Genomic DNA, 27,907 nt, shown 5'->3' on the forward strand with positions numbered 1-27,907 from the left:
CCGACAGTTTAAGACATGACTTGAAAACAATATTTTAAATGTCTCTGTTCACGCAGAACAGAGAGGGACAAAAGAGTCGATAGATCGTTCGGATCGATAAGTGGATAAGCGGTAATAGAATGATATCAAGGATGACAACGTTCGCAAAGCTACCATAAAACGCTATAAACTGGTGAGACGAGAAATTCATAGGAGATAGAGGACGCTGGTAGAGGAAGCGAGAGAGAAAGAGAGAAAGAGAGAGAGAGTATGTGAAAGAAAGAGAGAGAGAGAGAGAGAGAGAGAGAGAGAGAGAGAGAGAGGAAAAGAATCGCGAAAGGTCAATTGAACATACAGCGAAACAGAACGTAGGAGACACACACGCCATGGATAAATTTGCGCCAAAATTTTTTGTATTATTCAATGAAATTCATATCTCGCGTTAAGGCGTTTCGCGGCTTGCGTTGGAACAGTCTCTTTAGCTAAAATAAGAACTGTCAAAAGGTGTGACTGTCAATCCGAAAAGGTAAGATTAAAAAAATTAATAATAAAGCAGAGAACCACCACAACATAAAAAAATCAAGTAAGTAAAATAGGTGAATTCAAGGTGAAATAACGTTTGCATTAAAAATTATGGATAAACCTTGTTGATATTTTATTATCACCCGAACTAATGAAACGTTGATTTCATTTTCATTTATAGTATCCCAGGAGTCAGCAAATAAAATTTGATACCTCTATCAGTTGAACTCAGTGATGGTTATAACAGTCGAACAACTTCGTTTAGAAGAGTGCGCGATCAAAGAACGGCACCCCGTAGCGTATAAAACGGCCGCACGGAGGGCAATTTGTGAATGTTGGATAAGTCTGTTCCGGGATCTAAAACAACTTGGCACTATTAGACAACAATCAGAGTACCAGAAGAAAGCCCGATTCCAAATGGCTCATGACCCTGAGTAACTTGAGGCTCTAAAAGCAGCTGAAAATGAAAACCGAGCGAAAAGCGGCGACATCGCTGCGTTCCCTTTACCGGGAGGTCGATGCAACCGGCCAAATAGTGCAATAGTCTCTGGGGAACATATACCAACATATGGATGTATATCACGTTCACAGGCTTCGCATCGGCAAGCACTGACGCCACAACTCGATGCGATCATTTCAAATGAATTTCGGCGAAATTTTGATATGACACACTTGTCCTCGAAACGGTCCAACATCCCTCAGCTGCGTCGCATCGAGAATGTCTGGACCAAGACGATGTAAAAGCTCTATTGCAACAATTTTTGTGGTAAAAACTGAAGACAGATTTATACAAAATTGGGGAAAACTTGAAAACATGCCCAAGCGCTTGTCGTCGTCCGCCATGGTGTAAATTCCGGATAACTAACTCCTAAGATCGTAGATTTATTGTTGCAAATGAGCTTGAATAATTAGCTTTCAAGGGAAGTTTATCGGTCTTGGTTTTTTTTTCTATCGCCATCTGAATAAAAGTTCATTTTTTATGCAAACTTTAAAAATAATGAGATCAAAACGACCCTACAAATGCGTTGAAATCAAAGAGATAATAAAAGTGGTAAAACCTTCTGACAGTCTATTTAAAAAAACCAGCACTGATTACAGACCAAGATAACAAACCGTGGTACGAAAATCGTACGATCTCCCCGGAGCACCTGCACCAAACTTAAAAAAACGACCGCTCGGCCTAATGATCCTGCGAACGCTTCACACTTTATAGAACCAAAATCAAAATTAACACGCAACATTCGGCAACATTCGCTCTAATGAGCTGCCATTGTCTTTTGCCAGCCTAATTTGCTAATGCGCTTCCACTCGAGCCAGCTCTCCTCCCACCCCTCGAATACCGCCTAGCCTAAAGCTCAACCATCAAAGCTTGCGAGCCCGAACGACGACACCTAACAATGCTGTAAATGAAGTTTTAACGACCGAAAACCGGTTGGCGCCATCGGTCTGCTGTCTGGTGCAAAAGGAGTTCACCATGTTCCACCTCCGCCGAGCCGGAATGCCATCCTGTCAGCTTTCACTTTCAATTAGCAGCATTACTCAGGCCGACTTCGCCTTCGTCCTGGTGATTGAGCTCGTTTGCTTCCTCCGCGTCAGTGAAGAGTCTGGCAGTGATGTATAAGAGGTGCTTGAAGGAGAAGCGAGAAGAAAAAACGGAAATGGCTAACAGCCGGTCCAAAACCCCCGGTACACGTCAATCGTGAACAATTGGTGCTGTCATCTTTCTTGATTAACTGCTCTCTCGCTAGTGCTTTGCGAACGGTTTCCTTTCGCTTTTTTCCCCATTGCTCTCTAAAGCTCGCATCTCATCAGACAGAGGAAGCGCTCAACACGGAAGCCGGATTGCGCATATCCTTCGAAGAGTACGGTGTCGCTGCTGATTAAACTGCTTCAACCGCGATCGGGCACGGGAACGGGCCTTTTCGTTTTTCCCCACCAACATTGGTGCACAGCAGGGTGGGAAAGGTGAACCGTTTTTCCGAGAAAATTGTACCCCAAACACACCAATCACCCGTCCTTTTACTCTCCATAAAAACACACACACACACACACCCAAAGACTCGGAAATCTCGGGGCATTAGCACCGCAGAAAGTTAGCACACGGGGATCGATTTAGCAACTTTGTTGCTGTGTCTCCAAGGTGAAGACCATTTGCCATCATCACAAGCCCCCAACCCCCACTCCTGCTGGCGTGTACCACGTGTCTGTTTGTGTGACGAGACCGCACAGACCGGAGCATTTCCGGGGACCAAGGCAAGCAACCGAACGCTCCAGCTCCACATGAAGAGCGAGACAAACATAATTAATCAAAATAATAAAGTCGTCACATAAATTTTCCTTTATGATTACACAACATAATGAGGGAGGTGCAAGCGGTGCGGCTGTGTGAGAAGAAGCCAGCGTGGGTGAAGTTTTACGCCACTGAGAAGGCAAGGCGTTTGGCAGCAGGCAAGCCGCTTGCTCCAGTTTCCCATCCGGATCAGTGGAGCCGCCCGGCCGATTAAGTGATGTTGAGATTTGTTTTTCTTTCAGCTTGCTGAGTCTGTTTTGTCCGGAGAGGGAGGTTTGTCACTTGTGCAGTGTAGGCACTTTTGCTCTTTTCCCTCTGTAACTCACTCCCCTGCGCCTCGTTTTAATGCGGGTCTCGTTAATGCTGGGCGCGTTTGTCTTCCCGTTTCGTTTGCTCCCGTATCTCCGGGGCCGTCCTTACGCCGGGGTTCGCATCCGTGCGCATCCCACGCAAACGTGTGCGCGTGTGAGAGTGGTTTTGTTCGTTCCGGTTCACTTGGTTCGCTAGTTCGGTACAAACGGTAAAACAGATCACTGCCAGGGAGGAGCAGCTTTCACTCCCACTTGGAGTTTTGGCGGCGGTGGTGGTCGTGATGCTTCCAGTGCGAAAGGCTACGATACGAAACACAAACAAAAGCACACGCGAGCACGTACGTCCGTCGACCTTTTGGTGTGTTTTGGGGCTTTTGTTTTGTTTTTCCTAGGCTTGGAGAGCAGTCGGGGTGGTTGATTTGTGATTTTTTTCCAACGAGCGCTGCCGCACGGTGTGGGCAGGACAAGCAGATACTCGGGCAGCTTCCGCGTGTCCAGGCAGGGCTGAAAGGTCTGACATTTATGACAAAGTTGACATGGCACGTCATCAAATTTCATTAATCATATCCCTTCTTAGAGTGGGCGGGCCATCCATCCGTTTAACTTCCACTTTGAGGCGCGCACGGGCAGGGAATGAAATCTTAGCCCTCAAGTAGCGGTGGGGGAGGGCAAAATCCTCAGAGGCGGTGTGATGTCGTTCCACAGTATGAAAGCAGACAGGCTGAAGTAGCAGAAAATAAGCGCTATCTGGCAGCTACTACTACGGTAAACAAAGCAGACAACTTTTGATACACATTTTGATGGGTGGCATCGGTTGCCACGCGCAATGTGAAGGGCTCCCGTCTGTAGCACTCTGGATGAACTGGTCCGCCAGATTGTGGGGTGTTGCGGGGGTTTATGGTGTTAATCAGGTGTCGTTTAGGTAGCGGAAGAGGCAGGCAGCGATCGCTTCGGTAGGAAAGCTTTTGTAACGCCAATTTATTTACATTCCACGCAATGAAAGCCAGTGATGTATTGAGGTGAGATAATCTCATCTCATTAGTTAGGCTTACGATAGACGGAAATTTGTGGCAGGGTTTGCGATGGTTTTTTTTAACGTCTTCCGAAATTATAGGAAATCGTTCCAAGTATTTTTGAATGTTTCTAAAACATGTTTGGGTTTTTCCTACGATGTATTGCTGATGATTAATTGAACATTGAAGATGCATTTTTGGGTGACAGTCAGTGTTGCAAAATGTCACTGTCAATGTCATAAAACAAATCTGACTGAAACTAAATTCATGTCAGCGTCACGTACTCGATTGTGATAATCAGAGGTGATACTCAAAACGATTGGTGTGACCAATACATGCTTCGTGACATTTTTGCGACCATGGTCAATCACTAAGTCATGACTTTTTTTACTGTGATCAGTTGTGCAAAATGTCACTGACATAGCCATGACAAATTCCGACTAAAACAAAATCATATCACCGTCACGAGCTCTACGGTGATGAACAGAGGTGAGACTCATACAGTTGTTGCGACCATCACATGCTTGGTGACATTGTGTACAACCAACTCTTGGTCGTGATTATCACTGACCGAAAATGTCACGCACGCGACCAAGTGAGGGACCAAGAGTGAGGTGCTAAATAAAATGTCACCAAGCATGTGATTGGACCAGCAACTGTTTGAGTCTCACCTCTGATCATTTCAGTTGTGTACGTGAGCTGATATGTGCTTCGTTTCAGTCATGAGTGTTGGTGATTAAAAAAGGGGTATTTGTCAAATCTTTTCACAGTCAGAAAAAATCCTGATTATGCTTGCGTCGACATTAAGCTCAGCTTGTTAGTCGGAGTATTGCGTTGGACTCAAGCTTTCGCATGACGTACTTTCATTGAATATCAACGATGAGCATCAAGCTATCACGGATATGCTCATTGTTTTCGTTGGTGAACATTTCGTGATGCCCATGCCATTTTGGCAGCACTGATAAAAGCTATTGTTTAAAGGATGCCATGCGTTTCCCGTAGCTTCTTGGATACTTCATAGCAACACGTTCATTAGTTTTCCTCCACACGAATATCTCTCTAAGCTGACGGTCCCTTGAAGCCTTAGAGAGATTTCACTTTAGTTTTTTCTTTCAGATGAACTGAATTTAAATCGGTGTTGTTTCCTACATTACAATTGATGAAGGTATGTTGTATAGCAGGAAATGATCGACCTGGATTACTAGGAAGTTCTTTTTGTGATCTTCCTGGTATTACGGTTTACGTTAATACATGTATTGGACGAATTGAAACGACCTGGCGGTCCAGAACGTGCTTAATTTTGAACTATCGCACGGCCTTTTTTGTGAACCATTAAGCACATTATGATCAACAAAGAACCGATGAACGTTGGTTAAATGAACGAAGGTTGATCGTTCTTTCAAATGAATTCGAATAAATCGTACGGTTTCGGTTCTTGAGGCACTCCTCTCAAAAGAATGTGAGGGAAAAAATCATGGGATTCATGAAAAAGAGAAATGACAAATAATTCGAGCGAGGAATCTAGGGCAGCATGATAAACCTTGGAATACGACACAGTTCACTCAATAATTGTTGTTAAATATGAAACCACTTTCGCTGAATCCCGGGTGATCCTTTGTAATCCTGCGCAATGTTAAACAATTTATTGTTTTTGAAAAAAACAAGCACACACCAATTATCTACCAGCTTTATGCAAAATGGCAAACATGCAAAACCAAACTTACGATGAAAGCTCATCATTTAAAAAATGCTTTCAAAATACACAAAGCAATTAATAACGCCAGTCAAGCCGGCCGGACCACGGCTGAAAGGTTAAAGGGGTTTTTTTTAACGAACAGCGCATTAATATCGCACCCAGTTTCCACCGGGAGTCAACGTTCGAAGATACATCGTGCAATAATATAACCAACACACACACGCGCGTGTGATCTCAAATTGCTTCGTCACAAAATATTCATCGTACACGAGCAATTCAACAGTCGCACAGTTGCACGGAATGTTTGAGTTTTATTTTTTATTTTTGAGAGCGCTTTTCCGTTTGAAATATGAGCAAACAAATTGTCCCACTTTTATGAAGGACCGTGGAACCACGGCACACGGCAGGCAGGTAGTACGACGATGGGAAACAAATAAAATACTCACATTGCATTCGTTCCATCGTTGGAAAATAAAGGAAACCAGCAAATGAGAACACGGCGTATATATTTTGCTTCACCACAACCCGACTGACGGTGATTGAATGTGTGGCAAAGTCCCGGTTGTTGTGCCGAGTACCGCGCAATGTAGGTCGTGAGAATATTATTTTGGGCAAATGAAACGACAAACGATCTGCCAGCGCTGTGTGCCCTTGGTTAGCCTGGCAACGCATTTTGCTGCTGCCATTTACGCGGGAGGGAATTTATCGGGTCAAATTGAAGCCGTTTCAGGTCGCTGGTAGAAGACGGACGGCAAATCGAGTAAAAGCAAACCAAAAAAAAAAAAACGCTTTAAAAGCTCCTCACATTTTTTGCACTACTGCCAGGCTGCATTGAGGACACCAAACTGTGATATCGATATTATTGCCAGCACAGTCCCAGGACGCGGAACCTTGCCGATCGAAACGGGCGTCGTCACTCGAGCGTCATTTGGAGAGTCGCTAGGCCACGAATGGCACGAAGGCTTTACGTAGAAGCGTGTACATCATAAATATTGATCCACCCCGCTTGTCGCTTATGGTCGCATTTGCAACAGACACACACTCACACACACACTAACACACTGTGGCAGTGGAAAATGAAGGCGAAACCGAAGAACCAGACCGACGCCTGCGGTTCGGGTCGACGTCAGTCTGTGCGCTTCGGCGGCGTCTCCGTACATCCGGTGGGCTGCCTCGCCGCAGTCGCACAGAAACGCTTCCGCCCGCTCTGCGCTATGCGGAACGCCCAAGTGGAAACGATTATTTATATTAAAAGTTGGGACGCGTTCCAAAAACCCCCTAGCAAAAGCCGCCCGAAGGTTAAAGCACGCTGTACACATTGCCCCCCGCCCCGTTTGCCGTTTGTATCCCGAACCCCCGGCCACACTGGAACGGGTGCCAAACGATGGGTGCAAACCAAGAGTCAGCTGAGCTGTCATGCAAGTCATGGAGCTGAGGGAGGGGGTGGGGGATGTAGATTGCAGCAGTACAGCTGAGGAGGGCGCATTAATCGGGTGATGATGTGATGCGCCACCCCTTTTTGCTGGCAGGGTTTGCTGCAGGCTTATTTCCATTGCTGCTGCTGCTGCTGGGACTAAGACTGCTGCAACCTATATGACAGCCTGTGGGTATGTGTGCGTGTGTGGCTGTAGTGCTTTCATGCTAGTTGGCGCACGTACTCGCACTTCACCGGCTGCCAACGTCCGAGAAGATGACCCGGAATGCGAGCTCCGGAATTCAGGGCTGGGGTGGGTCGATGACGTGACTCCTAACCTTCTGACCTTGCTGGCGTCGTTTCTGTTGTTTCTTTTTCACTCTCTCTCTCTCTCTCTCTCTCTCTCTCTCTCTCTCTTTCTATCTATCTCTCTCAAGTGTGTGTATATGTACTTTCCACAATATGCTGCGATGAAGTACGCATACAGTTTCTTTCGCTTTGCTTCATCACGAACGCTTCATGCATGGCGCACAGGAGGCACAGATAATGCCAGGATCGGCTCGGCGATAAAAATGCGGCAAAGGGGAATATGTGGAGCGTAGCGTATTTCCAGTGTTTTGCATCGGCATGCAGGATGAACTGGCTGGTCGTTGCAAAGAGCAATGCATTTTTGCTCGTTTAATTAATAATTTTCATGCTTTTTCAAATAAGAAAATGCTTGCGGAAAAGCGTGGCGTTTTTTTAAACAGAGCATGGCATATTTTTTTTATAAAGATTTTTTGTGGAATTGAATCCAATTGAAAGTAAATTGTGGAATCAATTTAAATATATTATGCTCTATAATATGTTTAAATACATATATTATACATGAAAATGGAGTTTTTTTTTTCTGAGTGAATAAGTATTTACATTTTTCCAAACAATTTCCGTGCATTATTTCAATGCAGTAGTGCACACATCATTTTTAGAAAATCATATAAGAATTGAAACGAGAACTTATTTGCGTCAAGATAAACGACACAAACTTTAATTAAATTCGTACTTCCAAAACGGAATAAGACGCCTAAATGTATGCTTTACTGTTGCAAAATAGTAGCATTGAATGCTACTGCATACAATTTATATTAAAGCGCATAAATACTCTTTTAGAAAGAGCTAATGTTAAAAGCATTCCACATCTTTCACACCAATATGTTCCACTATAATCGTTGCTCTGAGAAAAACACTCTGGACAGGAAAAAAAACGCCAAAGCGTAGTGTGAAATAAGTAGATCGTGTGAGAAATCACTCCTGTTTCGCCTACTTTCACTCTCGACAGCAAGGCAGCAAGTACAAGCTTTACGCCTACAAAGCACCTGCCCATCAGCATAAGAACTTAACATGGGATGCACACATATGCAAAGACACACACACTGACACAAGAGAAGCACTGCAAAAAAGCACATTCAAGACCATCATTAACCGGTGAAGATAATCATCATCGCATCATCGTCATCAGCGTCCTTCCAGCGGTACCGGCAGGGAGGGAGAGAGCATACTTCAAACCTCATCAGCAGCACAACAGCACACTGCAAACTATGCAAAACCCCGGTGCTGACGCAGTGCAACACGGTGTGCATATGCTCGACAGGCCAAACGGTGGAGCACCGGATCATCAACAGGACTGGCCGGAAGGAGTAAAGCGATGGGTCATTTCCACCGCTCGATTCCACCAGTTGAGTGGTTTGGTGTGTGTGTGTGTGTGTGTGTGTGTGTGTGTGTGTGTGTGTGTTCGTGTGTTTTTTGCTGCTGCTTTTGCCCCCGATCTTTTGCGGTTGTTATCATCCTTGCATCCGGTCCCACATCAAGTGGCTCCGGTTGGCTCGGGTGTTTTGTAGCCCAGCAGTGGTCCCCGGCAGCGGCTAGATCGTTACCGGAGTGATTGAATTGTCTGGGCCGGGCGGCAAAGGGGGGCCAAGCTCAAACCTCGACCTGCAAGAAAGCAGCGTTATGGAACACGTTGTTTATCCTTTGCCATGCAAGCGCCGAGCCTCACTTGAGTGCCGAGGTCACTGGAGCGCCATTCAAGTGGAGCGCCACACTACACACTGCGAGCACCACGGCAGGGATGAGTTGTGAAAATGGATAATCCCGAGCAAAATATTGACAAACGACCCGGCTGAAGTGGACAAGTGTGTGTGGGAGAGGGGAGGGGTGGTTACGGGAACTGGGTGTTTGTCTCTTTTTTTGCCCGTTGGTTTCTGTTTTGTTTCTACGAAGCTGCCGCAGCTTAGTGCTGCATCGTCCAGCTGGGGACCGTGAACGGGTTTCATCTCGCACCGTGTCATGAATATTTCCGCAGGGCTTTGAAGGTGACTTGTGACCTCGCTGCGTTCTTCTTTTGTGACGTTGGCTTTGAAGCACGGCCAAGTACGGTTATCGCGCTCCGTTCGCTGGAGGTGTTTGTCGTTCGGTGAAATTAAAAAAAAAAGCAGCACGACATTACGTAAGCAATCTTCTGGAACAGCTTTAATGATTGCGTTCGGGGAAAAGTCTTATTAAAATCAAAAGCTCTCAGTAAGAAAAAACAAATAAATCTCTCTCTCTCTCTCTCTCTCTCTCTCTCTCTATCTCTATCTCTCTCTTCCTTGCACACACACACCCATTTACTTTCCGCAAACGTTACGATAAGCTTAAGAGAGCTGTAATCGATTGCGTTTCGCCGAAAATGTTCCCCGCCGAGTTCGCGAGAAAAGCCATACCATAAGTACGCGATTATATGCAATGAAATGAAACAGATACCCAGATTGTGCCCGTATTCTGCCGAAAATGTCGGCAAGTACGTCAAAAATTATCAAAAACTCCTCTTCATCCTCCGTGCCAAGCCTCCAGTTAAGCAAACCTGGACCCCGGCAAACGCAGAAGCGCTGGAAATGGAAAGCTAATAAAATGGGAATGTAAAAACCAACCATCCACCTATCGACCGTTCATTTCCGGCGCCGTGCTGCCAACAGCCGTGGAGCACCAGCGGAACGCCATCCGCTCGATGTGTGCCGTCAGTTTGAATGGTCCGTCTGCTCTGTGTGTTAGCAACAACAGCTGCTTGGGCACAAACGCTTTCCGGCCGCTCTGCGAGTGGCTAATGAAAATTGGGTTTGCTCTCTGTGTGTGTCTCGCATTTTTTGCTTTTTTTTTAAAGAATCTGATTGAATTTTCTTCGACTGATTGTTGAACAATTTCTCCACCATGATTGACGCAACGTCACTTCACTTTCGTCTGTGTGTGTACGCCTCGTTTACACGTACATGCGGGGAAATTCATTTGCCAGTGGCAGTGCTCATCTACACGCCCACTGCCAGTAACAGTCGATTTCAAAACTGAACCACCAACAATGGGATGAAGGAGAGGGAGCGGAAAATAAATGGAAGAGTAAATTTTTTTATTGCAATTTGTTTTTTTTTTTGCAACTCGATCGGATGATGAGCGAAAGCTTTTTCTAGTGCGTGTGCTGGTAGCACGCTTTTAGCGGGGGACGGGAAAAAACAATGCCATGCCATGAGGATGTGTAATTTGATTTCACGCTACGCATTAGTTAAAATTGTGCTTCATCGACAGTCCCGTGCCCGGAAGGCTCTGGGCGTTTGGGTGTGTGTGCGTGAATTGGTTGCCCGGCGTGTCATACGGCGATCGAAAGTGACGCATCAATTGGTTTAAGTAAGCAGCAATTCGATGAACGCGTTCTGACACAGCGTGTGCGTAGAACGTTCAGTACGATGTGGATATGGCAACTTTTTGCTAGAATTTTTCGGGAAATTGGGAGCTATTGACGTTAGATATAATTTGATTTCTGGTTGATGTAAAGTAGTCGAAGCTTTATTGCCGTGTTGTAATAAAATGTGAAATAGACTAATAGGCTTTTACTAGCTAGTGTGAACATGAAAAAATGCATTAAAATAACTTAGTTTTTTTACACGGCAAAGTGTTTCTATTACGTTTTAAATGATATTGTAGACTTTAAATTATTTGGTATAAAATAATAGACATTGTTTAAATTGTTTTGGATACTGTGTTGATGTCTTCGGCAGACGGTTAATAATTTTAGGCAACTTTAGAGGTAAGTCTATTTACCGAAAAGGTTCGATAGAGGCATTTTTTTTTTGGAAAATTTGGTTTAATTTTATAGTTATTTTTTCAGTTTTCGGATATTTTTTTATTGAATACTAGCTGGCCCGACAAACTTAGTTATTCCAAAAAAAAAAAAATATATATATTCCATTATTGATTTGTTACTTGGGATAGGTGTATCGTGCCCGTATCCCCTCAGGATCCGAACATCGAGTGTAAACCACCAAGCACCGCACACCAAGTGTCAAAGTGCCGCATACAACACAACAACAATCCTGCTCTTTGTATGGGAGTTAGGGTTAGGTTATGGGAAATCATTATTAAATTAAGTTTACTGTAACATCTGAACGATTTTTAAGTCTTAAAACCTATTCTCATACCACCATAAGGTGTGTGCAAAGTTTCGTTGAAAATGATCCAGCCGTTTCGGAGGTTGCTCGCAACAAACACCGTGACACGAGATTTTTATATAAATAGATTTTACTATCATTTTGCCATATTATGCTTCCATGATCTTCGGTTCTTTAAAGTTAATTTACAAACTTGGTTCACCACATGTATCATGTCGAATAGCATACGAAATATACAAACCTAACCCGCAATTGTTTAGTTTAGTTGAAATCCTAATGGAACGAACGAAGTAGCAGAAGTGTTACTGTTTTCAATTACCAATTTTGGTCACTTGAGTGCAGAAATTAAACAATAAATGTAATTAGTCAGTAAGGTATTAGTTTTAGTATTAGTCAGTAAAGTATTGAAGGATTCAGCAATAGTTTCAGCAAAAATTTTGTCGTTTGCAATTACTTTATTTCTCCTTTTTCTGGCAAATGACCCAAACAGGGAAATATCAGTTGAATTTGTTTCAGTTTAAGGAAATGTTAAAGTTCTACCAATGAGGTTAGGTTGTATTTTTGTCAAATTAAGTGTAGTACAGCAATGAGAAAAGCATTTTTGCCATCAATAAGCAACAAGTTGGTCAACAATTTAGCGCTGTTGTGGTAACGAACTTATCAGTGGCTAAGGATGCAACAAAATCCAGTCGGAATTACAATCAGCAATTATCTTTCTATAATCAAATTAGATCAAATTAGATTAACCTCTCATCGCTCAGCCGTAATTATCAAACCAAAAGCAACACATTTGGCCTCCAAACAAAACATGCTCTTCTGGCACAAATCGGAGAAGTGATGAAAACATCACTTAAACACAAACAAAACACATGCATTGCTGCAATAAAATCATTTACGATCTTTCGAAGAAATCCCGCCACCACCGAACACCAACCCAGGTTCATGCCCGGTTGCCGAGGAAAACCGAAAATCCCCAGACATCAGCATGTATAATGTATCTTCGCCCAGCACTCGGCAGCAGCACCAACGAAGCGCCTCCTCCACGGTTTCATTTCAATTCTCGCCCCGCGCACACTGAATACCTTCTTAAATATCAATTACACATTTACGTAATGCGGCCTGAGCCCCTTTGCGACGCAAGTAGGCAACACGAACCTCGATCCACCGCGCGCTGGGACCCGCAGATGTAACTGAAAGCTGCCGTGTGCAAGAGTAAGTAAGTAAGTAAAAGCCACTGGAAATAAACCAGATACACACATACACACTCGCCGAATCTCCTATCCCCCATGGGTTGGGAGTGTGTGTGTGTGTGTAAGAGAGTGTGCAGAAGTCACGGTACGGATTTTTGCTTTAAGACATTCCATTTCAGCACTTTCGTCTTCGGTGCGCGGTGGAATCGATCTTCGGAAGAAGAAGCAGAACAAAAAAAACACCTCCCAACACGTTTCGATCGTAAATTTCAAACGAAGTTTCCCACGAGTTCGGGTGGGCGGATGAACAACAAGACAAACAGAACGTGAACACCGTGCGCCAGTCGTAGCTTCTTCCCTCGTCTGGGGATGTCTAGCGAACCGGACTCCATACCGGTTGGTGTTGGGTGTTTGGAACACAGCCGGACAGGAATCTCGTGTGAATTTCCCACTTTCTCTCTCTCTCTTTTTCTCTCTCTCTATCTCTCTCTTCTCTCTCTCTCTCTCTCTCTCTCTTACACACACATACACCCATACACACACTCTGCATCATCCCAGGTGGATACCATGTAGACGTGATGGCGTCTTTGCGAAAACTTTCACCTCGAGCTTACCGAAATTCCAGCGGTGGTATTCCAGTTTACTCTCCGCCTCTTGCGCTGATCCCTTCGGGGCCAGTGGAATTCGGCAAGCTCGTTTTTTTTTTGTTCGGAGGAATAGATGGCACAGCGTTCACGGTCGACGCGCGAAAAGGATATCGATTCCGGAGGACACTGCCTGTGGACCCTCCGCGTCTTGCTTCGATGGCTTCAAGGACACTTCAAAGGATGCCTGCCGGGACGAAGGGCCGGCAAAGTTTCCGGCGTGCTCGAAACTCCAAGTAGGCTTAGCAAAGTTTTGGCCCGGGCAAAGGCATAAATCCACTCCCCGCAAATCTTTAACCACGGCCATCCTGCCTGCCCAAAGGGGCTTTGTTAAAGGTCTCGAGGAGAGGCAGGCGAGGAATATTCAGTGATTGTATTGACATATTTACATTTTTACGCCTGACTGATCGGTGTGAGCGGGTGTTTCGTCTTTACTTCGCAAGCGTACCCACGTGTCAGCCTACCTCGGGCGGCGTTTTTTCGGCGATCCCACGGTTCACCCTCCCCGACATAACGTGGGGTGTTTTTATACACCGACATTATGCTCGAAACCGCGCACAGTACCAAGGTCAAATTTATTGCATTACCATACCTCCAGGGGTGGTGTGTGTGTGTGTGTGTGTGTGTGTGTGTGTGTGTGTGTGTGTGTGTGTGTGTGTGTCTATGTGTGTGTGTGCGGGGCCAAAGAATTATGACGGTTCGCATGATGGGTTTTGCATGCTGGCGCGAGCGTGAAGAGCTCTCGGGAGCAGCAGCCGCCGAACCGGAGGGGCCGAAAGTCCTTCAAAGTGTTCCACAACAACAACAACAACAACAACAGCAGCAACAAAAAAACACTCACACACCAACACAAGCGTAAAATCTTGCCTTTTTGGCTAAGCGCGTGGGGGAGTTCGTACGCTACGGAGCACACAATAATGGGAAGCCCGCGAGTGGTCCACTCACAGATGTCAGTTCCATCGGTACGTGACCGGCTCGCTTTGGTTATCTTACACATCTTGCCCTTTGCCTGCCTGTTGGCTGCTGGCCAAATACAAACTCCCCCTGTTAGTTCTGCACGGTGTGAGAATTTCCACCAATTCCATTTCCCTGGTTGCGTGAACGGTCCTCTCCGCGTTGTTTGAGTTTTGTTGAGTTTGAGCGCAAAAATAAACGATTAGAGTCGCCCGGGCGACTAAGACGCGCTCCTGGGAAGTGGTTCCGCTGATACGAAACCTTGCTGTCTATTGAGGGGGGAGAGAGAGAGAGAGAGAGAGAAAAAAGGGGAGCGCAAGGAATGGTAGAGAAAGTGAAAAGCGCCTCGGTGCGGCAAACTTTACGTGGCAAAGTTGTTGCTTGAGAAAATTAAATTTGCTGCCAGTTTTGTGTCGCACTCGCTGTGTGTGTGTGTCTTGGTTGCTATTGTTTGCAGAAACGAAGCCGAAGTCCTCTTTCGGTCTCCCGCGTCCCCCGCCGGTGTAGATTTCAGCCAGCAAATTTTGTGGATTTTGTAGGGGAACAGGGGGAAGGGTGGGAAGGCGGCCGCGAGCGATGGAAGTGATTAATTCGAGCGAAAAGACAGACCGCAGCTCAATTTATCAAGATAGGCGAAAACTTTGCGTTTGCGATCGCTTTCGACGGGTTTTTGGCGTGGAACGTTTCTTCTCCCACCGAAAGGTGCTGAGGGGCAAACTACTCGCGGCGTGGTGGGGAGGGGAGGTGTAGGCGTAGAGCGGTTCTTCCAAATTTACTGAACTAGCTTTAAGCGATTTGTGTGAACGCGCAAGAAACAATTGCCCTAATTATTCGCCTCCAGACACCAGCGGTTTAAAGTGACTCCGTGTTGGATGGAAATACAAAGAGGGAAAGTGCACCCTCTGGTTGCCCTTCGCTGTGGCGTAACATTCCGGTCCGCATGTCCCGAGGTAAGACAGTGCAGACGTACTTCATTCTCCCCTCACCCCTTCCTTTTTAAATTTCCCCACGCTCGCAAGAAGCAGATCATGACGCGATAGGGAAAGTTTTGTGCCGTGTCTAAACGTCGACTTACTGCGAGCCAATGGCCCATCGGCGCGATAAGAAATGTGCTTTAACAACAAAGCTGGTCGGCGCCCCGCCCGGAAGACAAAGGAATGGATGAATAAATTTAACGCCTCCGTCTCAACGCCATTTCTATTTGCACAAATCATCAAAGATTGCCCATCAAAGAGCGGCCAGCCAGCTCCGCTCGAGGACAATTATTCATCGGGAGCCACGATCCGACACCGGGACAACCGTGATGAGGCTCAATATTTACCGAGACTGGCTCGATGGGCAAACACAAACTGTCCTCTTGCTGCTGCTGCTGCTTCTGTGGCTTTTTTCGTGCTAGTGGTGGGGCATTGCTGGTCTGGAAGCACACAGAATTATGATTTATGAACTGGGACGTTATCAGATTAATGTTTAATTATGGGAGAGCGCGCCGGAAATGCTGGATCAGCATGGCCGAACGGCTCAGCAGCTTTTTCCGGATGGGGGGGAGGAAATAGGAAAGACTCCGTTTTTATCGTAAGATGCCAATGAGATGGATGAAGCATTCGTGGAGTGGAAAATTTATGAGGCGCTTGCGAGTCGGCGTGGCCACGCGCTGGCAGGAATGGTTGAGAAACGATTGGTGATGGTTTTTATTTGTGCTGCGCAAAGGTATTGATAATCCGGTGGAAGCGGTGGTTTTTGGATGGGTTTAGCTAATTTTTACAGATATTGATGATAATTTAAACTCGATTGGAGCGTTTGTTTCATTACGAAACGTTGATTAATGTCTTGGTTGTTGATTTATATTCTGCTGTGGTGATGATAGGTAGAGCTAGCAAGGTAAGAATTTACTGGAGGATTGTGAAGTGTATCTCTTTACTTTTTTTATCAATGTTAAATATAATTTGATTAGCCAAAACGTCACGTGTTTGAGCGTTGCAATTAAAAATAGGATTTTGTTGCTGACTGTAGTAAAACAAAACCTAAACGAAATAATGTATTTCCATTACAGGCTTTCCCACGATTTATTGGTCAGTTCCTACGATTTTTTGATCGTATCCCATAGATTTTTGGTTCGTTCCCATAATTTATTGGTATTTTCCGATTGGATATCAATACAATTGGACCAAAAAATTCTGCGAAATGGCAAAACAATCGCGGGAACGCACCAAAAAAGTATGGGAACACACCAAAAATTGATAAGAACCAACCAATAAATTGTGGTGAACCCTGTAACGGTGAAATATGAGGCATTGCGGATGAAGACATACGTGTAGGCTTATCATTAAGTTCTTAACTAATTTTTTTTATGATTTACTGTTATGAGTTTTTGTGACAAAAGTTGTTAGAATAGAGCTTCTACATCATCTTGGTCTAGAAAAACTCGATAGCATGCAGCTGGGAGATGCTGGACTAGTTCGCAAACTTGCTTGTCATATCGAAATTAGGCCGAAATCCGCTTAAAATGATCACCTAGAGTTGTTTGTTGCTGCGGATGCAGTGGATGCCATTTCTACTTAATTTTTTTTTATGTCCCCCAGAGATTATTGCACTGTTTGGCCGGTTGCATTGACCCCCCTTGCCAAGCAAACGCAGTGATGTAGTCGCTTTTCCCTCGGTCTTCATTTTCAACCTCCTTTAGAGCCTCAAGTCACTCAGGGTCATCAGCCATTCGGGACCGGGCTTTCTTTCGATTCTCTGATTGTTGTCTAATAGTGTTCTTGTAATAGTGTCGATGTTTGTTTTCGTCATGGCTTGGTACCTTTCTTTGATTGCGCACGCTTCTGAACGAAATTGCTTCACTTTATTGGAAATCACGGTTAAAGTTCAAGAGATAGAGGTGTCAAATTTTGTCTACTAACTTCCGGAATACTATTGTTGAAAGTCCAATTAACGTTTCGTTAGCGTGGGTGAAGATAAACCCATGAAAAATTGAAAATATTTGTTCATTATTTGTAATTTAAACGCTACTATTTCTAATGAATTCTAATAGCAACCGCTTGATTTGAAATGGTTCCTCTGATTTAGTATTAAATGTTTGAAGGAAAGATGGACAGTAAAACCATAAAACAACATGTCTGAATTGTTTCATCCCATCGACAACATCTTGCATAGGGTCAGGCAAAGAAAGTTTTTTTTTTATTTTATAGCTTTCACAAAGTACAACATGAAACAGTATGAAACGTCATCTTTCATGAATATAATATGTATAAATCACTCATGTACTGAACGGGGGTTTAGTAGCTTGTAGTAAAATTAAAGTATTCACAACTGCCACTGTTTGTAAGTGCAAGGCAAACGCTCCATTATATTATATAGTTCCACGCATCAGTTTAAGCTCCCTTTCAGTGAGCATTACGGCCGGGGCATTATTTAAAACTTTTTACATTATTACCAACCATTGCAAAATGCTTCAAAAAGGGTTTTGGTAAAACCAGCCCCATGTCCATCGAAAAAGTGCAAAAGCCCATCAAAGAGTTGAAATACTAGTTCTGAAATTTTAATAAACCACACGCCACAGGGTAAGGCAGTGTATTTTAAAACACCGCTTCCCAAAAAGCACCATAGGCGCTAGCGGATATCACGACAAATTTCTTCCCCCGTGGTGAGGAGAAGTTATTTGGCGAAGAGCTATTTCCACCGAATGGGAAAGTCCCAACAGGACGGACCGAGTCCTCAGGTAGCTACCGCAACCGGCGGCCAAAATGGACTGCCCCGGCCAAGCGCTTTGGTGCGATTGCAACCAGCCGGTGCAGTTGGGAATGTTAGTTAATTGTATTACAGCACAGCTTCAGTCCCTGCTTCCGGCACTCGCTTCTTAATAGGCACGAATCGGATTTGCATGTTGGCTGCCGGCATTTAAACGATATGCTCGCTTCAGCTTGCCAGTCTCCACATATCGCCATAGAACATCTGTCACTGCGCGATTTAACTTTGCCTTTCCCCGGGGGCAGTGTGTGGGCTTACAGGTATGGTCGTTCCTAGCTTTTTCAGCAGTTGCAGTTATTGAAGCGAAAGCCATTTTCCACCGTGCCGAGTTGCATACCAGTTTTCAATCAAATTAAACAAATTCCCACGAAAAATCTAAAAGCTAGCAGGAGCCAGACCATGCAACCCACATGACATTTCCAGGGATAGTGTAGCATCAAAGTTGAATTCAATTGAAGCAGCAGCTACTTCATCAATCGGCAGGGCTTCAATCTCTAACGGGATGGTAGTGTTTCGGCGGGAATGAAATTTCCAACTCAAACCTTAACAAGAGAATTGTAAATCGGGCATGCAGCTTGCGCGTTCGACAAACTTTCACTGGCCCAAACATTGCAACGAAATGTTAACGACTCGGTCGAGGTAAATCCCGCCTTCGTTGTAGAACTGTAAATGAAAAATGGATCGATTTATTTTGCACTCCAGTGCCACAAGGCAACGATCGTTCGTTTTGAAATCGATACATGAACACAACAATTCCACGTACGCATCTCGTGCGTACTTCCTGCTGCCGGATAATCTGCAGAGTTGTTGTGTTTCCGTATTTCAACTGTACTGACATGGGCATACCCCAGCACCAAACATAATTCCGCACAAAACGACACGCGCAAAGTGGATGCACATCCGTTGCGGGTAAAGTCGGCAAAATTGCCGTAATGAGAGCCGTGCGTCCCCGTTTCGATGCAACGAAAGCCACCCTAACCACATCAACTCATGAAAATGCATTCGGAAAAGTGAATGCATCGCCCAGAGCGCCCACTACTACGCTACGCCCCTTTCGTGCATTATTCAAGTGTGAGTGGGAAAAATATTGAAGAATCCGTTTCGTTGCATTCCATTTCCGGTTTGCGGAGTGGTGCGGTTTTTGTTGGGCGGTGTATGGTATGTGCTATCCGCCGGCTGGCGGCTCGACGCACGTCGATTAGTGGTGTGCGGATTTTATAACATCCCTGCCGGAGTCCGGAAGTCCGGGCGCTACATGCGTCGTGCTGCGGCAGCGCGTTTGTCCTACCGCTTGCACAGACAAAAGAAGCACCAAGGGATGTTGGTTTTGAGTCCCCCATCCTTTCGCTCTTCTTTCTGTAATGGTAGCCCTGCCCGGGCTTCGAGCATCCATTTGTGGCACTTTACGACGCGCAAAGGCGCGTCAGGTAGGAGATAGCAAACGGCTGCATAAGAGCAGAAGCGACATAAACCTCCCGCTCCCCGAACGTACATCATCTTAAATGCTTTTACACTCTCCAAACACATACACAAAAAAATGGAAAGATAAGGTGCAACGCAGTGATGCAGTGATTGCAGTGGGTGCGGCTCTATGGTGTTCTTTTTTTGGTATTTTTATAGCACTGCAAATGGAAATGGTAATAACAGTTGCGGTGCGGTGATGCTGCGTCAGTTGGTTAGGCAGCTGGCAGGACCGTTCTCCTGATTTAAGTGCACACACACATACAGATAAACCCAAAAACAAACAAAAGATGCGAGATAAGACTGTGTTTGGGGAATCTATTTTTACTGTCTGTAGCATACATTTGAATTTTAAATCGGGCAATGCATAATGCATGGCTGGGGCGAACCAGCAACAGTAACAGGTTTACAGGAAGCACTACAAACCGGGAATCGTTGCATAATGCTCTCCTCTCTCGTCAAGTTCGTTTGTGATTCTACTTTTTATTAGTCGTTTGGAGCCGTTCAGTTGTAAATATAATGCAAATATAAGTTTTGTAGGTGTTAGGATGGAGCAGATTAACCATTGTGATGTGAGGTCATAGCTTCATCAAAAGATCGGAGACGATTTTACATTACAACTGGAAACTTCATGAGCTTCGTTTTGTCATTAGTTGTTGTGAGAAAATCTCAACAATTTCAAAATATTGGAATAAGAACCTAGACCTAGCATTTCGCATTTTTAGATGTTTAACTTCATGTTGTAAATGGTGAAACTGCTTTAGCTAGCTAACATTTTATGGAAGCTTTTTTCTATTACTTCCTTCTATTCATTTTAGGATAGGATAGGTCTAATATTAGTGTGTTTTTCATTTTATTTGTAGCTAATCTCATGTTTAATGATAAATGAATAATTAATAAAGTTGCACTATATTATCGATTCAGTTAGGATTTACAATGCAATTGAACATTTTCCTTTCACTCTCTCGGTTCACAATATTTTTCTCTCTTCCTATTTCGCTCTCCCTTACTCAATCTCTCTCTCTCTCTCTCTCTCTCTCTCTCTCTCTCTATAAATCCCGCTATCTCTATAGCACTACCTAGTTCTCTCTCCATCCCTGGTAATTTTCTTCAGCCAGTTCATTACGATTTGTGACCGTGTTGTTAGGCTTACAAACGTATGATAGTTTAGCGAGTGGTTTTGTATGGAGTGTTGACCAGCCGTTCGAAAATGTTCCTGCAACAAATAAACATGGAACCAATCCATTTGTAAGAAACATGTTTCCGCAACAGTAAATTTGACAGTTCGTCCATACGATTTGGCAACAAATGTTCCCGCATCATTTTCATAGACCGGGGCCTTATGGAAAACGCAATGTCGACTTAGTTTCTAGTGTTTTGAAAGGTATGGAGAAGAATGAAAGAAATTACAACAAATTCTGATATATTAACGTTTTCAATGGTTTTCGAGACTTTTCCATAATTTTTAGCTGAAACATAACTAAAAAAATTTAATCTACGACGTGTAAGGAAAGTTTTCCAAGCAGTGATTCAAGGAACTGTTCAGCAAGCCTCAAAGTCAGAATATAGATGTACTATTTTAGTAGCCTGAGATACATGGAAATGTTGTGACAACATTTCAACTACAACGTTGCTGCAACAAATAACCTTCTTCTAGAGGTAATGGATCATGCCGGCCTATAAAGGCTTTCGAGACTTATTAAGTACCACGCAGCCGGATAGTCAATTCTTGCTTAGGGCAACGATCCATACGAGGATTGAACCCAGGACGGGCATGTTATTCAGTGTCCAAACAGTCGATAATACTTCGGGACCTCCCAACGCAAAAAAAAGGAAAACCATTGGACTGGATAGCTTCATGAATGAGACAGATGTAGGTACTATGGTTGGACCCGAATTAAAAAAGGGCGCAGTATCAGGGCGTGAAATGGGGTCTCGAGCAGGACCAATATTTCCGTCCTTATCAGTTCATTGACCAGTAAGTGTTTGGGATCAGTTCTAGTATCGGTAGGTACATGATACAGGATCTGGTATGGGGTCAGGGTCAGTTCCAGAGTCGGCATAGATTCTGTGTAAGTTCTGGTATGAGTTCGGGATCAATTCCAGGGCCAGTACGGCTTTGGAAGCAGTTACAGCAGCGGTATAGAGTCAAGCTCAAAATGGGTTCTGAGTCAGTTTCTCTGAATGTGTCTCTTAAGAGTCACCAGGAAGCCTGTAACCGATCCAAATTAACTAGCAGTACAAAAACGTTGCTTTAAAATATTATTTACTCTCTTTATATATTAAGAGGAAAATTAACAAAAACTTCCAAATGTACTTTGACCACAAAATTTTAAATTAAAAATGTAGAAATTATTTTTAAATATTACACTGATTTATTTTTGTGAAAGAAAAAAATTGGCAGAAAACCTGAAACCTTATATGACATCTGGTTTTGATCAGACCATTGAAATATTTCTAACTATTTAAAGAAACATGAATCTAACATGAAAAAAGAAACAATTTTTAGTAGTATAACTTTACTGATCTATATCTATGTGGTATCTACTGATTAGCTAAATTAGTTTAATTCGTTAATTGCGTTAGAATATGGTGTTCCTTTTGCAGAAACACTATGCAACTCTATACAAGCATTTCTCCACATTCAGTGAAAAGCCAGTTAATCAAATGCAATCGAATAATGCACACCCTTGCACGAAGTACATTAGCCGTTAACGACCACAATTGAGTAGTGTGATGGTTTTGGCTTTCGCAATGGCTGTACTCTGCGGCAAAGTGATGCTTAACTTTTGCCCATACAGTACAGCCATACACACAAAACAAACACAGCCACCGAGAGTTGGTTTTAATCTCACATTAAATTTTAACGCCTGCCCCGTCCTACCTCCTCCTTTCTACGAAATTAAACACGCCCGGGGGCAGCTTGTTCCCGTTAATCGTCACGTGTGAAACAAAATATGATAACATTTTACCGGCAGGTTAGCCCCCCCCCCCACTCTACCGCTGCACTGAAAACAAGCGCCTTGGGGGAGGGTTCAGAAAAAAACATGTCCCAGCGGGTGGCTGATGTGGGTACGCGTACATGGGATCGTTTTTCCTCTTTTTGGTGTTTTATTTGCGTTGTTGTTGCCGTAACGAGATTCACAGCTGGAGAGCTTCACAGCCGGCACCGTAAAGCAGCCGGCCTGTAGGTACGCGCTTTTTGTTGGCACTCCCCCATTGGCCTCAACATATGCAACCGGTAACCGGTTGTCATCTTTTTTTTGTTTGCTAAAGAAGCTTGTTAAAAATGTGTCAATGCCACACACAGACACAAACACACTTCACGCGATTGTATTGTCGCGCTGCTGGCCGCTGCTAGCAATCCAATTACCGACCATCTGGCGATGCTTTTCTCCCCCCACCAACAGTGGGACACGGGGAGTAAGCGAACCATTCGTACAGCAAAGAATAAATAACTTTTCACCTAAAGTGTCCTCCGAGCCCGAGATACTGCTGCCGGCCCGAGACCGGCTTCGGGTTTTCTTTCAATTTCGTGTATTAATTTCGCAAAAAGAAAACAATCCCCAGCAGCCACCCGACCGAACCGAGCTCTGGCACGGACAGTCCAATTCGGTAGACTTCAATTCTGTGCGTCCGATGCTTCCGACCTAATCTGCTGTACCAATAGCCATGTGGAGAGCAGCATTTCGATCGTCTCCTGGCATATTGGGTTTCGGGTGCCAGACGCTACCTTCTACTCCAAAGATGTACCTTGCGTGGAGTGGATACTGGAAGGCCGTTGCGTGGGCGCTCGTCCAGCTTGTAAAATGGAAAAACATGCCCGCGGCTATTGTACACGTCCCGGCGGAGACTGAGGTTTTATAAAATTGGAGCAAGGGAAAGCAAAAAAAAAAAATGTTATGTGTGCCGCCCCATCTGGCCTCGACCGAAAAACGGAGCGAGCCTTTAACGATGCTGCTCGTATCTGTGTGCTTGCGAAACTTCCCCTGTCCCAGCAGTGGGAGCGTATGAGAAGGATGCTCCAGCGCTAGAGATCTCAAGTTTTGATTGTTGTTCTTATTGTTTTAATAATGGGACGATGGTTTTGCTGTGTTTGAAGTTTTCCTAACCTACAGCCAAAGGTCAATAGTAGCTGAACTCGGGAGTGAAAAGTAAGAACACACGATTAGGGCGGGGGGAAAGAACCGAGTTCGGTACTTCAAAGTTCTCAAAATTGAATCGAAACCAAACTGTGCAGCAAAAGAAACCTGCTGAGAGTGAGGGGTTGGGAGTGGTCCCAGTGGGGGAGGGCTAGCCCTTAAGCCACTTAGGGGTATTTCATTCTCAAACTTACCTTTGTTGTTGTTGTTGTTCTTGTTGTTGCTGGTTTTTATATTGGTTGGTTGTTTTCGGTGACCTTTTCGATTATTTCCCTCCTCCCTCTTTCTCAGCCAGCATTCGTCGGCTGGAAAGGATGATTTCTTGTTCCTTTTTTGTCTTCTTTTCGTCCGAGCCACTAGCGATGCTCACTGCCGGGTGTCTCTAAGCACACTGGCGCACAAGAAACAAGCACTACCTCGCACACGGCTCACACGCCTACTTCGATCCGGGCGGCTTTTTCGTGGCAGAAACTGAAGCTGGCACAGACCTACCGGTGTGTGGTGTAAAGTTTGCCACACGTCTTGTTTTTATTGGGGCGAGGCAAACAGAAAATAATCAAAAATGGGCCATTTTCATTGTGACCTATCGGAGGGTGGGAATGGAATGGAGCCGCCCGGTTGTTTTCGTCGCTGCTCCCTTTTTTTCCGCTCACTGCTGCTTCATAACGTTCACCACACACGGTTTCGAAACCTTTGAACTAACACACACACTTACAAACGGGCTGCTGTTGGGAACGAAAAAGATGGGATGAAGAGCGGTGGCAGGAATGTTTACAAACGTATCCTTCCAGTGGGCCAGCAAACGTAGAATAGGATTGGCTATGGAGGGCGGACAACTACCCACAAGCTCGCAGGGCTGTTTCCCCCCCAAAAAGTTGCCTTGACGTTGCTTCTTTTGAACGGTTGGAAGATTGGAATACGAAAGAAAAGGGAAGCCCAGTTACTCGTTAAACTATTTCACACATAAACACACACACACACAAACAAGGAAATTCGAGACGACCGTGACACCGTCAGGCATTGCTGCGTTTGCTCGTGAAGCAACGGCCAACGTGGCAATAAATTCAACACACACGTTCATCTCACACGTGGGGAATGGGTTCGTCATGCGGGCTGGATCATCTCAATGGACGTACAAAACACACGCACACACCCAACACAGCGAAAGACGGGAAAGAGTAAGTCTGTAAAAGTGACAAGCTTTAGGATGGAAGCGACGAAATGAAAGCAACAACACACACACACACACACACAAACCCCCAGCGAACGTGCCGGATAGGACAATCCAGCAAATTACACCCGCAGGTGCTTCCGATTGTGATTTTTGTTATTTAGGTTTTATTTTTGTAGCCTTCCGGCCAGACGGCTTCTTGCTCGCAAGCTGTCTCTCACGCTTTCCCGCTCTATCTGTCTCACTCTCTCTCTATCTCTCTCTCTGTATCTCTGTATCTATCTCTTCCGCTCTGTCCTGTATTGATCTAGCTTCGTGGCCGGATGGACCTTTCGCTCACGGTCGGGGTACGAGATGCCTTCCCTAGTGACATAACGCAACAAAGCGAGCGCCACTTGGTTGCTGCTTCGTTGACCTTTAACCTTTTCGCAAGCACAGCCAACGAGCTACGAGCGGATTGGGCTGAGCAGGGTCGCTGCTGGGTGTGAATTAAAGTGAAACGAAACGGTTTCTCAGGTCGGCGAGAAGCAGCAAAAAGGAAAAAAAAACGAATCAATTGAGCTCAAATTTCAAACCAGTTAATCTGGCAACACCTCGCTCACAGTGTAACAGATCAATGTGCCACTTTTGTTCCTTAGAAATTGGTGTATCAAGTGTCGAAAGTGGCTGGAAATTGGAGGCAATCGAACGGATAACTTCACGATTAGCTCGCTCGCTGTTCAGTGAACTGATTGGTGGAAATTGTGTCTGGTCAATGTCTGAAAGCATCTGTTTTGTCGATTGAGTTACCATTTCTTATCGTTCACCGTTGCAAGGATCCACTTGATCAAAAAAAAAAATGATTGGTTTATGCACCATGATGAGGCAAGATGGTTACACTTTGAGTTTAATTGTAATAAAAAAATGCATTAAAAATGAATCATCACCACCGTAAAATGTATGACCATTAATTCGTTCCATGCTCAAGAATTGCTTCATCATTATGCCTTCCAATTGTGTCCTGTCCCTTTTCCCATCCGGCCAAGGGACGGTAAATAAAGCTATCTTGGCTTAATCTTGACAGCATTGTTCCTTGCGCTAGAAGTAAAGTGAAAACTTTATGCCCTACCCAAGATCTTGGCAAACACGGCGAAACATGACGAAACGGCACAACTCAGTGCTCAATAAAATAGCAAACAAAAAGGGAAACGAAACGATTGAAAATATTCAAAAAAAAAAAAACGTGCCTATAAATATAGACACCAAACAGGCGTAAGATAGCTTTCCACCCAGCTGTACGAAACTTTGATTGCATTGTCCAAATACGGCTAAAAGTACACGAAACACACGTTCCGTTTGCATGGGAAGTGGGAGGATTTTTGATTCTCCCTTTTTTCGGATCCGCTTTCGGATAAAATCATCCAAAGCTGGGGTAGGAGGCGTATTCTGCCCTCCTCCTTCCGGAGAACATTACGGTTTGGCAAGCGGAAGGCATCAAGGGCGTTTCTTGTACTTTGCACGAGTGCACCACCACCACCAGAGAGAGAGTGGTCCGTGGGGTCAGTTTTGACCAGTTGGGGGGTGGTAATTGGATTTATCCACTTTCCCGATGCGGTTGTCGGGTGATAATGATGAGACGATTTTGTTGCTGTTTTCTTTTCATTCCCTCTCTTCTTCACATTTTGTGTGTTCCGATTACATTTTTAGCACAACCAACCCGCCCACTCTCGTAGCACGTATTTATCCAAACGGGATGAACCTTTTTCGCTGTACAACAAGCTGTGGGTCGAAAAAGTTTGAACACGCCAACACGCAAAACTTTCCCCCAAAGGGACCACTGCGGGAAACACAACCCCACCCACACACACACACAGCCACACGCACATGTACAACCACTGATTTTATCTCTCTCTCTTTCTCTCTCTCTTTCGTCATCTGCTTCAATGTGAAGCGCTGATGAATGATTTAATTATCAACACGCACACGGTTTTGGGGTTTTGCTTTTTTCGCTAACAAATTCACGCACTATTCCCGACACACTACGGCACACCCAGAAACGGGTCCACACGGTACGTGACATACGTACACAAACACACGCACGCACAAACACTCGCGCAAGAACATCATAACAACCACGCAGCGTACAAGCTTTGGGCAAGTGGTTGTTCCCTGTATCTTTTGCTCACTCCCATTTGGCTTTCCTATTTTTCGCTGGGCTCGCAGCGATTTGTTACCTTTCGATTATCCATCCAGTGGCAGGTAAGACGTCACACGCGTAAACGAACAATATATTTCCAGCCCAAGCGGAAAGGAAAAATCGCACTCCGGATAGAGTGTTCCGGCGTTCAATTTGACGAACAGGGGGAGGGCCACGCACCAGCGTTTGCTAACAAGCCGTACCGAAACGGGTCGATTCTCGTTGGCTACTGAGAAGCGGCGTGGCACCGGTTCGCCAGTGTACGGTCGGCAGCTCGGCAAAAGTCAAAGCCTCTCCAATAGGCAGGATGGCCTTCGCACTACGCTGCTGGCCGTCATCGTCGTCGTCGTGGTCGTCGTCGTCGGTTGCGCAACCGTTTTCGTGAAAAAGCCGAACCTGCTGAGAAACGGAGTGTTGTTGTGCTGCTGCTGCTGCTGCTGCGAGATGGCTGAAGCGAGCAGAGCAGCTCCCAAAAAACCCGAGAGAGCCAGCAACGTGCGTGTTCGGTCTCTAAAGCGCCCGTGGAGCTAAATACGAGAGCGCTGCTGTAGAGACCGGGAACGGCAAAAGAGCTGTTGGGAACGTGAGAGAGTGAGAGCGGTACCGCGCTCAGTGAGTACGAAAGCAGAAGGGCTCTCTCTCTCTCGGAAAGAAGGATGCTGCGAGAGTGAATCATGATCCGAGGGATCTATGAAGGAAATGCGTTATCTCTGTGAAAGTTTGACCCTTCGCCACTCTCGCTG

The 27,907-nt window shown here is 44.9% G+C and overlaps 1 protein-coding gene across 1 annotated transcript in view; it reads right to left on the reverse strand.

Moving 5' to 3' along the window:
* The window catches only part of LOC120957818 (uncharacterized protein DDB_G0271670-like), a 47,944-nt gene extending 20,416 nt beyond the window's left edge, over window positions 1-27,528 (reverse strand). Inside the window, exons 1-2 of the mRNA XM_049608137.1 lie at window positions 27,202-27,528; window positions 24,012-24,338 (exon numbers count right to left, since the gene is read on the reverse strand). The gene's annotated coding sequence lies outside the window, so the exon portion shown is untranslated. The remainder of the gene's footprint in view (window positions 1-24,011; window positions 24,339-27,201) is intronic.
* Between the last annotated feature and the right edge of the window lie 379 nt (window positions 27,529-27,907).

Source organism: Anopheles coluzzii, chromosome 3, assembly GCF_943734685.1.
Source record: "Anopheles coluzzii chromosome 3, AcolN3, whole genome shotgun sequence".
NCBI lineage: Eukaryota > Metazoa > Arthropoda > Insecta > Diptera > Culicidae > Anopheles > Anopheles coluzzii.